The 13,410-nt window shown below is 39.2% G+C and overlaps 1 protein-coding gene across 3 annotated transcripts in view; it reads left to right on the top strand.

Annotated features, from left to right (window-relative positions):
• The first annotated feature begins 6,650 nt into the window (after positions 1-6,650).
• Positions 6,651-13,410, top strand: part of fbxw7 (F-box and WD repeat domain containing 7) — a 211,830-nt gene continuing 205,070 nt past the window's right edge. The window contains exons 1-2 of one of the 3 annotated variants that reach the window (XM_088910966.1): positions 6,666-7,042; positions 8,530-8,589. The gene's annotated coding sequence lies outside the window, so the exon portion shown is untranslated. Of the gene's footprint in view, positions 7,043-8,529; positions 8,590-13,410 lie in introns of all 3 variants that reach the window. The other 2 variants (XM_088910951.1, XM_088910958.1) reach the window with 2 other exon arrangements.

Genomic DNA, 13,410 nt, shown 5'->3' with positions numbered 1-13,410 from the left:
AGAAAAATGAGAAAAATAAATGTATATCATTAAAAGCATGGAACTGAAATTACATGTGTCTTATTCTGCCTACTTATTTTGATATTTTTAATCTGGAATCAGTCCACAGAAGAGCAAGCAGATATCTTGCAGGGCTTAAAGAAATGTCCTACTCTGACAGGCTAAAAGAGTTCAACCTTTTTGGTCTGAAACAGAGAAGACTGGGAGGGGACCTGACACAAGTCTTCAGAATTCTTTAAGGCTTTTACAAACTGAACTCAATGAACATTTTCACCGTGAAACATGAAGCAGGGGTCACAAGTGGAAACTACAGGGATGGGTACTTAAATGTGAGAAAAGAAGGCACTTCTTTACACAATGCATTGCGGGAGTATCGAACAAGCTATGCAGCCATGTAGTTTCGCTGGCTTCTTTTTGGATGGCATAAAAGTTTGCTTTGGGGATGAACATTACAGTATATCATTAAACTCTATAAAGGAAAGACATGACAGCCATACCTTGTAGAAGTGATTTCCTTTGCAGATTTATTCTGGAATGAACTCAGTGTTACACTGTGTGGTGCTAAAACAGTCCAGGATTTCTGCTAAGGTTGCAGTTAATATAAACAGGCTAATTATCTGCTAACATCTTCACAGCCAACCTCTGCTAAATAATTGCAGCATTGGCTTATAGTTGTAAAACAGACCAACAGATGGAAATCATTTTGGTTTTTTCCCAGCCATGGTCTGGTCTGTCTGGCTTCCTATGAAAGAGAAACGTTCTGCAAATCATAGCAATGCGAGTATGTGAGAAAAAAAGAAATGGAGAAAGCCGAGCAGTTTACCAGACTGTCGTGTGTGCACTTACTATTCCTCATTTCATTTTCTCACGCATGTTTCAGTCGAAAATTAAAGAAAACTAAAACTGACTTGATGTAACCTTCCTGCTTTTTCTGTACTTTGCATAATCTTGAACGATTTGTATACAACAAGTGAGAAGGAGGGATCAATAGAACACCTCTTTGTAAAGTCATGTTAACAAAGAACTGGTTGTTATACAGAGTCTACAATACCTGAGCACACAAGGTTTGACCACAAAGCCTGTAATACATAACCAAGTGGATGTAGCAGAAGAGCAAAACAGTTGTTTTTTCACTGTTCTAAATCTTAGAAAACAGAGAACTCTCGGCATCAGGCTAAAGACTGTTTTGCTTTTCATGCATCATTAGAGTTTCAAATTAATTGTAACGCCCTAGAGAGAATGAAACTTACTTGACATCATATTGTCTTCTGCCAGGTGTCATTGCTGTTTGCCAGCAGGACTGACTGTTTTAGCTGCTGGTGAAATTATGTGAAAGGCGTTCCTGGCAGGAGGCAATAGCTGAAAGGAAAAGAGTGCCCACAACACCTGTGCCAGGGCAGAGCTACAAACCAAAGCAAAATTAGCCCCGAAGAACTTAATCTGCACAGGTTACATGACATGAGTCCAAATACAATGCCTACAATTACATGAACAACAATATTAATAACGCTTCACTGAGAGAACTGACAATTAAAATCTCTGAAAAGTATGGCTTAAATCATTTAGAAATTAGTAGCATCTGAAGGTCAAATCCTTAATTATTATGATTGCTGTAGTTAGATGACATTTTTTTACCCAGCTTGAAGATAGCAAAATATATAGTTTGTGATTTCATCGGAATATTGTCTAAAGCCCACATTTTATGCAGCTTCTGTGGAAATTGTATCTGAAAAAAAAATAAATAACGAGACACAAGGAAAAACTCAAATTGCAAATCAAATGAGGCCTGCACAATCATTTTCACGCAGGGAGTCCCTGGCTCTTGGGGTTTATAGTCTCCATAAATTTTCAATCCATTTGTGTCTTTCTGGAAAGGTTCTATTTCACTGTAAGGCATATTTTTCAGCTTTTATTGGCCACAAGCCAACGTCAATTCAATGCTGCTCAGAATCACATTCTTCGGTGCTTAGTGATAGCAGAGTGCTTGATACTCTCTCTCTTCCAAAATGCAGGCTAACAAAGACACAGAACACGAAAAAGCCAAAAAAGCATTTAAAACATCAAATTGCAGATTTTCTTCCATTACCAAATAACAAAGCCTAACAGGGAAGATGTTATTAAATACAGTTCAATCTGTATTTTATATTTCTCTGTGTATTTTGTCTTTGCTTTATTTTGCATTTTATTGATGTAGGGTATTACCTTATGCTGCTGCCTACTGTAAATATGTCATTTTTAGTTCTCTCATTGAAAAAATAATGACATTCCAAGTAATGTATTCACAGTTTGTGAGTGACAAGGCCCATTTTCAGTAACTTGCATATTTTCTCATGGCATGCTTGGAAAACTCTGACAGATTATGAAACTACATTAAAATACCATATATATATACTGAGCATAAAAAGATGCATGTATGTTTTTATAAAGTTAAAGTATACAGATTCTGAAAATCTGAAAAAAATTTGTGGATATTGATTAAATGTTTTTAATGTAAGTTTTGATTATTCAAGACTGACTATGAAACACTCAAGTGTTTGCTCTCATGTTGCATAACCATTAATCACCACATTAGTCAGTATTGACTGGGCCCAGGTGATGAGGTGATTGTTTCTGCGGAATGTCAAGTCTGGTGAAAATCCAGTAAGAAAAACAAAGGAAGGAACCAACATATTTATCAAGAGAACGTCACAGTGATGTTGGTATGGTGAAGGCCAGACTAACTCAGCTCAGGCAGGAGCCACATCCTCTGCATTGATGAACCAAGGTTTTGACCACCCTGATAGATGTCAGTGAGTTTGGCACAGTTGTGCAGAATGATATGCTAACTGTGTTGTACAACAGACCAAACAGGATCTGGCACAAGATCACCATGTCTAGATGCAACAGAGCTCCACTTGCAGTAATTGATGACAATGTGGCTGAACAGTACAATAATGATCGAGTGCTGGCACCTCAGCTGTTACCCATCCTGAAGATTCTTTCTGACTGGACCACGCTCCAGCAGAACAAGTGTGAAGGATGCACCTCTACCCCTGCCAGGGTATGATCATGGACACTTGTGAGTTTAGAACATATACAGCACCAGTCCTGAGACAGCAGCAAACTCTGCTACATCATAAGACCAGGTATTGTGCTGTGGGAGAATTCTACAGTGCTGGCGTTTCAAGAAGGTGACATCACATTGTGTAAGAGGCTCCTGAACACTGAGCCCTGTAACAGATGTGCACCTTCACGGTGCTCATACAGTATAACAACTGCGTACTCGCAAGATGAAAATATGTCAAGGTTGGATGCCCCACTTGACTGACTTGAGCCTAATTTAACATCTGTGAGATGAACTGTGCCAATCTGTGGGACTCAGCAACCATGAACATGCACATGCTTTTTCATTGCTCATCTTCTTAAAAAAAACAACAAGTTTGGGAATATGCCACACCTATAAGTGATAAGAGTCTTTTGATGCTCAGTGTACAAAATCACAAGCCCAAAAAGATGTTACTTTGCATTTTGTTTAGCCAGAACTTTTCTATGACAATTCATGAGCTGTTTTTAAATGAGCATCTTTTCTCAGACAAGCCAGTTTATTTCCAGAGACTGGAGAGTGCTAAGACTCTTTTTGCTGCAAACATTTACTGTCTCATGCATACGAATGACCCTTGAAATTTGAGGCATGCTTTGAGTACTTCATCAAAAACGAGCTCTGAATTAAATTGAAAGGTACAAATATACTCACATATGTTACAAAACAATGCTTTACAAAGGAAGTAAGATGTACCATTAAAATAACTTATACGCAGGTCAACAGTGCAGACCATATCAGGAGTTTTTTGCATAACACCACAGTGAATGGGACCAAGAAATCTGCTGAGCACAGCTTTGAAGGTGTTGCTCAATTTTCCTTTATTCTTTGTTTGGTATTTAAAAAAAAAGGAACAAGTAATAGGTTTCTTCCATGCTGAAAAGAGAAGAGAGAAAACAGAACGTTTCGGCTGTGAAGCCTTCTTCAGGTGTGTGAAGCCTTCCTCACAGCCGAAACATGTTTTCTCTCTTCTCTTTTCAGCATGGAATAAACCTATTACTTGTTCCTTTGCAGACTACGCATGCTGACACAGCTAGCCACCCGAACTATTTTAAAAAAAGGATTTTATCATCAAAATCTTCTATGAGTAAAAAATGCTGTGTCTGTTAGAGACAAAAACACAGTTAGTAGTGTTATGGCACAAGACAAAAAATAGCACGTCTCTGGGAAGATGTCTCCTTATACAGGTTCAGAGACTACCTCCTGTATGTTAACTTAATTCAAGATCTTGTCTAAACCGTGAAAAGCACATAATTAAAAAAATAATTTCACTTTGAGAATTCTACCAAACTAATTTGACAGGATGTCATGTACATACATTTCCGGGACACGATGGGAATGAGTTATAAGCAAGTAAGTTAAAGATTTTGTAAGGTAATTTAGCCCTTGAGTAGACTATGCAAGAAACAATATGCAATATTTAGCAAAGTAAAAAAATGCATGGCTAGTTTCAAAGCTATTCCTGCTGTAAAAGTAAGAAAAGATGACGAGATCTGAAACGTGCATTAGAATTTGGAAATGATGGAAAAATGTTTTTGGTTCTGAAGTTATGTGCAAGGATCCCCCTGCAGAGCAGTTAAAATTGGCCAAGCATTCAAAGAACTATACAAATGTAAACTGTTCCTGATTTACGTAGGGAAATGAAATATCTCAAACCAAATGGGCACACTGTGCTTTTAGAACAATTCTCCTCTTCTGTTTTGTTAATATAAGATTAATAAAATAAAAAATAAGACTAATTCTGATTTTCTTCTTGAGATTTCTAGGCATCATATGCAGATGCTGTACATTATGAATATTGAATTACTATATAGCCATCACGACAAGGGGTAAGACAGGGGTTCCGGACTTGCCTATGGAGATCCACTTGTTAGTTTTTATTCTAGCTTGGCTCCCAGTTACACAGTAGAACCATGAATTAACCTAATCATAGGATTACTTTGAATGTTTTAATTGATTTAAGCTCTTTAAACATTTTGGAGGATTCATTTTTAAATACTGTATTTCAAATGTACCTCAAAATCTCCAACTTAAAAAAAAAAAAACAACCTTGTTAGTACAATTGAGGATTCAAGTCATTAGAGAGCTCAGCTGGAACAAAAACCAGCAGATTTTGGGCACCTCTGCTATAGGGGACTCTCTTGTCTGCCTAATACATAGTGTTACTTTACAAGCAAGTAGCAGAAACAGAAACTATAAACACAAGACAGGAGACGCTGAGCTTGAAGAATCTACCCAGGAGAAAGACTTACAGTAGGTGTTTATGTTGACACGTCAATTATACATCTAGACAATTTGGAGAAGCAATAAAAGGCTAATTTAATTTTAGGATATATAGTCAAAATTGTAGAACTTAAATCAAAGTTCAAAAATGTTGTGTTAAAAAAATGCACTAATAAATCCTCCTTTACAATAATGTTGAACAAACTTGTTCACCTTGTGACAAAAAATAATGTTGCCTGGAATCAGTCCAGAGAATAGCGATCAGTTACCTTGCAGGGCTTAAAGGAACGTCCTACTCTGACAGGCTAAAAGAACTGAATCTTTTAAGTCTTCAGCAGAGACGGTTTTGAGGGGATCTGGTCAAGTATGCAAAATACTCACAGGCACTGACAAAGCCAACGCGACACACATCTTCAGAATCAACAGTGATGCACAAATCACAGGACATCAGTGGAAGCTCTAGGGAAAGGAAGGGTGTTAAAAACGAGAATAAGGGGCACTTCTTTATCCACAGGGCTGTTGGGTTGTGGAACAAACTCTCAACCATGTTGCCAGCACTGATACCTGGCTTCTTTTAGGAAATGTCTACACATTTAATTCACTTGTCTTTAGTAACCAAATGAACTAGATGGGACAAATGGCCTCTTTGTGTTGTTCTTTTCTGCAGGACATTTACCATAATATTCACAGCGTTGTTAGCACTTAATTGTTATCATCTAAAAAATAATGCAGATATTTTAAAAATACAAATTTAAAACTTATAAAGTTAGATGAAACTGCATATTGTCGTATATTTTATCACGGTTTGTGCTTAAGTAGTGTTTAGGATATTACACTGAATAACTCCATTCTAAAAGTGGAATAAAATAATATGCAAAAAAGTTATAGCAGATAAAACCAATATAACGTGTGTTTTCTATCTGACGAAAGGCAGATGAAATGCGTTAGATTTATTTATTGTCTAAATAAATAATTTAAATTTATTTATTGTCTAAGACTAAATTATTAAATGTTCACAACGTAAGTTATATAGCTAATTATTGTAGAATTACTTACATTAAGGAAACAAAATCTTCGACCCAAAAAGAACATCATCAAAACAATGTTTAGCCGACGAAACTGACAGGATAAACAATAACACTACTCACACGTCTGAATATGCTGGACATGTTTCTTGACTGACTCAAGATTCCCTGATTAAGGTTAAAAAGGGAGCCCTGGAAGTCGTACAAGTGTGAGGTCACATTCAAGCGCCAGGAGAAAGCAGGAGAGAGAGAAAAAGGGAGGGTAGAAGCGGTTGCTATCGAGCTGTGTAGCTGACATCATCTCTTTGCGCCTTCAACATCTCTGGAGTGTGTCGGTGTAAAAAGAAGCGCTGAGGAGGAGAGTAGCGAGCTCTGTGTCTTATTTCCTTCCGACTCCCCGTCACTTCTCAGCGGACTCGGACAGTCACAGCGGTCCGGGAGTAGAGAGCAACAGTAGGTCTCGCCTATCGCGGGGAACAAGGCAGGCGGAGGACTCACAGAAAGCTTTCTTCGAAGAGAGAAAGAGTTGAAAAGCACGGAGAGTGTGTATTACAACTAAGGGAGGGTAACCCGCTGGAAAAAAGGAGCGGAGAGAGACCAGCAGCCTCACCGGCCATCATCGGTGTTTCACCCAAAGCAGGGGGAGCCTCCTCGGGGCTCGGATATTAAAGAAATCGAAGAGGCCCCACTTGGTCGACCGTGTCCGTCTGTGGAGGTAAATAAACATGCTCTTCTAAAATGAAAGTGGTGATCTAAGGCAAATACCTTAGCGCAAGTCAGTGCTAGCAGGAAAGGGCCAGGGCTCTCTGGAAAAGGACAGTTGGGAGCTTCTTGTTCTAATCCACCGAGTTCCATACGAGCAAGGACGGAGGGAAACCGCTTATTTAAACGGGTCCGGGTCCTGAAAAGGTCAAGGTAGGACAAGCAGAGCTCTAGAAGTGTGCATTTATAGGAGGTGCATGCTATTTCTCTGTGCTAACCTGTGGGGAACCTACCGAAAAAAAAGTGAATAGTGTGCATGTCGCCCCGTACAAAAGTCCTCATTTAGTATTCAATTCACGTTGGAAGTGCTTTTGGTATACGTTTTCCTCGGTGTGGTCACGACAGAACTTCTCATTTTGGTGGTTTCTACATCCCTCTACGATTAAAAATAACTCGTGTATTTAATCGCTCTTTGGAAAGTGATCTTTTTGGCATTTCAACGCCAGCAACTAATTACCTTTACAAGTTCTGCAGCGTTTGGATGTGGGCTTGCGTTGGGCTTTGTAACAGAGTAGAACCAGGAAGGTTTGACTCTTCCCCCCCCTTGTCACAGAGTGGTTTTGCAGTATTGCTAATTGAACCGGCGCGGATCTCTGTAGGCACTGCCGGGCTGAGAGCGGAGTCGTTAGTGATGCGGAGCGGCAGCTCCAGCACAGACAGGAGCACATGCGGTAGTAAGTTACTCTCCTGCACAATGGGAGCAGTTGTGAGTCCCACGACACGCTCTTTAGTTTTACACGCTAACAAAAAAAAAAGTTCACGCTGATTTCGGTGCTCCGTTTGCAGTTCAAGTCCGAATTATTAATGCATTCTGTCAACAAAGCGTCGATTCTTTTTTTCTAGCTGGAAAATCCTTAATGATATTTTTTCATGAGTCTAATTTAGCTTTAGCATTAGCTACTACGAGTCACTTCTGTAGCCTTCTTAAAGCGTCACTGGGAGTTTAGAACCGTGACCTGAGAATAATGAATAAATTATATAGCCCTGTCTCACGTTACCTACAGTATAGACAGTCGCTATTTGGGGGGTGTATATCCACCTTCCAGAAAAAGATTCTGCATTGGAATCCCGTTTGTTCTCCAAGAACGTTCGAGTCTGCAAAATATTTTAACATCTTGAAAGCACTTCAAAATGACCATCGTCAGGCAGAATTTTATTTCCCCTAACTGCACAGATATTTGAAGCCATTGGTAAACGATTGTAACAGTTTGGCTGCAGTGGGTGCATGCTGTACATCTTAAAAAAGCGTTAATATCTATATTGTCTTTACCCCAGAAATGGTTTTGACTTAGGATTTATATTATTCACTCGAAGTATGCAATTGTAATCAGCTCTCAACAAACAGAAAGATTCTTTTTCCATAAACAGTGCATTTGTGATCCCTCGGCTTGCACAATAATTTGGAAATCAAAGCTTTCTGGTTGGTCTGTTTTGTATTAGGTGTCCCCTCTGGAAAGTAATCTAGGAGTGAGCTGCACTACCGGACCGTTCATTTACGAGGTATTTAAATGACATGTATACAGCTTGAACATGTTAAACGCATTTTTTCAGCATTTACAGACACCGAAAATGCACTTGCGAAATCTAAAGGCGAGTTACATGGTAACGGCTTTATTTTGAAACGGAACGAATCGCTCCTCGGCAGTGTGAACTTTTGGACCAGCTCTCTCCCGCTTTATACCTCGCTTGCGTTGGCACGTACAGTAAGTGTGTTTTGTGCATGCTGCTGTGCGCCTTCAGTCGCCGTCACGATTGTGCGGATGTGTTTTTGGTGTCTGGGGTGAATTTTCTCAACACACCAGGACTTAAAAGTCTGGCTTTTGGAGCAGAATATCTCATGGTGTAGTCTTCTTTCGCCTTGAGAGGGTGAAAGATAAACTTTCAGGAGCAGCGTCACAGTGGTGTGCCCTTAAGCAAAATGCATACAAATATCCGGGGATGAGTCTTCGACTTCAGGAATGGGATGTTTTTGTCGCGCTGAGTGTGTGCAGTTCTCATGACCTGCTGTGTCTCTGTCTGGCTTCTGCACCTTGTGTAAGCACTGACTTCGCTTAATTTGTTGAACTGTTTCATAACTAAGATGTTTTAGCAGGCTTGTGAGAAGAGAGGAAAAAAAACTTCCACTTTTAAGAAATGCTTAGGTTTTTAGGTACCTGTCTGCATTTAACCCAGTTAGTCATGAAATAATGAAGGATTTGTCAAGAATGCTTACATTAAATTATAGAAATAGGCTCTCAAATCCGTATATATTTGTAAGTCAAGTGTTTGTTAATGCTTTGCTGCAAAAAATCCATTCATGATTGGCACACAATTAACTGTTCTTCTTTACTTGCTTTGACCAACAATGTTGCTCCTATTTTTCTGGATTTCTTTTGAATTGAGTCTTTCACGCTGAAGGAGTAGTTGCAGGTGTTTAGTTAGACATGTCTCCCATATTTACACTGATGGTAATGTACATCACTTCCAAATTTGTATACAAAAACGATCCAGGTAGGGATGTTTATAGATGATAGAAAGTTAAAAAAAGGCGCTGACATCAAGCTGTTTGTGTCCTTTCTAGCTTTCTTTGTAACAACTCACACACCACTTCTTTTTCTCTAGAAAAGGCAGGTTCTGTTTTAAAAAGACTGGAATATGGTTTGGTGTGTATATATACATCTTCTGCAAATGCCACGAAAACTTGCATAACACTGTTTTATGCACTTGTGTCTCACTTTTTTGAACAGAGAAACATTCCTTTACTATGCTTATGGTTCTGACAGTCACCTGACTATCATTATCTGCTTGGAAATGAGACTTATGTGGGGTTTTATACCCCTGTGTTCTGCCAGAGCCGGTAAAAAAACAACTCAATCAGTTGAAATACATTCTCTTTCCGCATATGAGGTGTGTCATATGCAGCAGTTGATCATTGCTGTTCTGCGGTGTAGTGGTGTTGGCCCCGCAGTCTTAGAGTAATTCTTGAATTGCCAGTTTCACAACAGACATGCTTATTTATACTCATTTGGAAAAGTTGATGTTCTAATAGTGGGCTGCACAGTGGCGCAGTAGATAGCATTTCTGTCTTGCCGAGCTGAGGCCCTGGAGTTTAGTTCCTGGGGTGCTGTCTGTGTGGAGTTTGTATGTTCTCCCCATGTTTGCATGGGTTTTCTCCCACAGTCCAAATGTATACTGGAAGGCTACATGGCTTTTGGAAAAACTGGCCCAGGTATTAGGGCACACACAGACACACTGTGATAGACTGTGGTGCTGTCCAGGTTATATCCGCCTTGCGCTTGTTACTTGCCTTCAGCCCCCCCCCCCCCCCCCCCCCCCCCCCGACCCTGAACTGGACAAAGCAGTTAAAACACAGATGCATGATGTTCAAATATGCTGCTGCCTTCTCATACACAATTCTGTACTCTCATAGGCTGTATCATAAATTCCTGTTGGAAAGGTAAGAGCATTCAGTAGTTTGTAATCCTATTCCATTACGCACTGCTGTTGCAGACAGTGACAGTGTAATAAAAGGCAAGGCACTAAGTGACCTTTCAGTAATTATGGTTCAAAATACTATTGCCTCCACAGCCTTCGTCAAGTCAGCAGAAGGCCTCTGTCTTCTTTTTTTATTTGTTATGATACATACCAACTCTTCTGTTTGAGTGTATAAGTTAAATTTTGAACAATAATTACTTCCTACACTTTTTTGCATCTCATAACCGTCACTGGAAAGGTGACATTTCACATTACTTTGTGTGCTGGTAGCAAAGTTAAGATTTGAATTTCAGTACTATCCACAGGTTTTTGCATTATTATTCATTTTTAATGGAAACCGATACAGGTCATTTCCAGCTTTTGAAACTGGATGGGTCTGATTAAAAATGAAAGGGACTTCTACTACATACTGTTGGTATATGAAATGTTTTTAAAATACGTTTTATGTTGCAATTTATAGAATTAGTTGATCCTTTTAAAGTTCTTAGTAAATTAAACAACACATATGAACATCTTGCATTATATTTCAAGAGTGAACACAGTTTCAGAAAATATTGGGTAAAAGTGTGCAGATTTACCCATTTCCGAATTGTTGAAGAAGGGCAAAGTATGCCATTTTCCAAACTTGTATTTGTAAACTTGTAAACATGAACCAGAAAGCACGAGCAGTAGCTATGGGGAATTGAAGATAAAACCGAGAACAGGAGGCACTTACACAGAGATTTGTGGGAGTGTGAACAAGCTACCCAGTTATATTTTTAAAGCTGATACTCTTGCTTGTTTTGAGAAATGTCTGCATGAGGTCCTGGGATCAATTACTTATTAGCTAACTAATGGGCCAAGTGTCCTCCTCTTGTTTGTAATTGCTCTTCTAGGAAAGAGAAGGAAAGGTATGCGTATCAGTTATCATCTGAATGGGAAGGTCAGTTCATTTCTGGACATTTGTGGATCAAAACCTGGATGGGGCCTCTAATCCGGCTATTTTGTTATGCGTCAAGACTATCCTATATATGTGCTGCCTGCTATTGTTTGTTTCTGTTTTTTGCCACGTCCTATTGCAAGTTTATAACTTCGTTCGATCTTTTAGTTGAAAGTATTTTTCTGTCATAAATATGTTCAGTGAGATTTCTGAACATTTAAATGATGAGTTGATGATAATAAGGGAGTACTGTTGAACATGTTGCACCAGTGGATCTTAATCAACACTTTCCTTGCAAGTTGCCAAGTGGTCTGCTGAGGGAAGTCTTTGCAGAAACTTTTCCAGCAAAAATATTGGCAAAAACTGCTATTATGGTAAGACGAACTCTGAGTAAAAGCGAACACAAGTATACACAACAAAGTAACTATATACCTCAAAATATTACATGATTTCCTTTATAATAAATGCCCTTGTATAATGTCTTGTAAACTCCTTCCAAAATAATAATTATGGAAATTAAGGCAGATAAAAATGGGATTTGCCTACTAAATGATTTTATTAGGACCTACATGATGCATATGAAAGGATATTTCACAGCAAGTGAGAAGTGTTACTAGTTCTCTGTGCTTGAATTTATTACCAAGATTGTCTGTTGTAAATCTTTCTTCTTTATCGGTTGCTTTCAAGAGGTAAGACTTTGAATGGGCCTGCCAGTTCTGGTGCTCTGATCTCCCGTGAATGATGTGGAGTGTTTAGAAGAGCCCATACCAGGTCCTTATCTACAGCAGAGCCACAGCTGGGCAAACAGCAAGTGTCCTTTCTAATTGAAACTGTATCTGAACAGGCCCTACAATCCATTCTTCTGGCCAACAAGTAGTTAAATGTTTGACATGCCAATCCTGTGTGTGTGTGTTTTTGTTGTTTTAGCTCCTCCAGTCAGGGAATCTCATGGCACTTGCATCACAAAGCAGCTTGCATCTTTTATAATTTATCACCAATAGCCACTCGCACGTTGGTTTCCAAATTCAGCTAAATTGCCATTGTTTCCATCCTCCTGGGAAGACAGGCTGGGATGCAACTGTCATAGGAAACTGGTGATAAATTAAAGAGGAGGAAAGGGGGGTGGAACGAGGAAAACGGAGTAAGAAATGGTAGCTTCAGCTTCTTAAGGAATCCTGCTGACAGCAAAGCACACTGAGTCAGAGCAGGCTGGGTTGTCCCAGTGGAGAGAGACAGGATCTGCTGATGAACAGGGAGGCGTTGTCGATCAGTGGCTGCCTCTTGACGACCTGTTTCACTTTGACCTTGAACACGAGGATCTGCTTTTGGGGATCTCTCGCTTCCTTGTTAAACACTGTTCTGTTAAGTATCTGTCTTCGTCTACAATGAACAGACTCTGTATATTGCTTTTGGAAGTCAGGCTCATTACAGATTGAGGGAGTATTTTTTTTGGAAGTCAGGCTTGGAAAAGCGAAAATGATGAAAAAGAGGTACTTCTTGTTAAAAAGAAACATGTTGTGGGTTTCGTAGTTCTTAGTTTCTAGATAATTAGTTTAAAACATCCTCCTAATGTTGCTCCAACATTTAAGTGACAAAAGATCTGGAAGAGGTTATATATAATACAGAGGGACAATGACAACTATATATAAAATAGCTAAAGTATATGGTGTTTTGAGCATTGGAAATGTTGAGAGTTTTGATACAATATAACCTTATTCAGTTAAAAGAGAAACTGTGCTGAAGATTTTACAGCTTTCGATTAAATCAGAAGTGTTGCTCATCTTCCCATTGTAAATTTCTGAACTCTGGACTTGAAGGTGGACTTTTTCTTCTACTGGTAGAAATCCACCATCAGGTATTTAATTGTAGTTGTCGTTGTTGTTTTCCAGGTGGGTGGAAGTTTTGATTTTAATTATGGCCCAGGATGA

The sequence above is a fragment of the Atractosteus spatula genome, chromosome 1 (genome assembly GCF_055471065.1).
Source record: "Atractosteus spatula isolate fAtrSpa1 chromosome 1, fAtrSpa1.hap1, whole genome shotgun sequence".
In the NCBI taxonomy this organism is placed as follows: domain Eukaryota; kingdom Metazoa; phylum Chordata; class Actinopteri; order Semionotiformes; family Lepisosteidae; genus Atractosteus; species Atractosteus spatula.
This window is presented reverse-complemented; position numbering and strand designations above follow the sequence as displayed.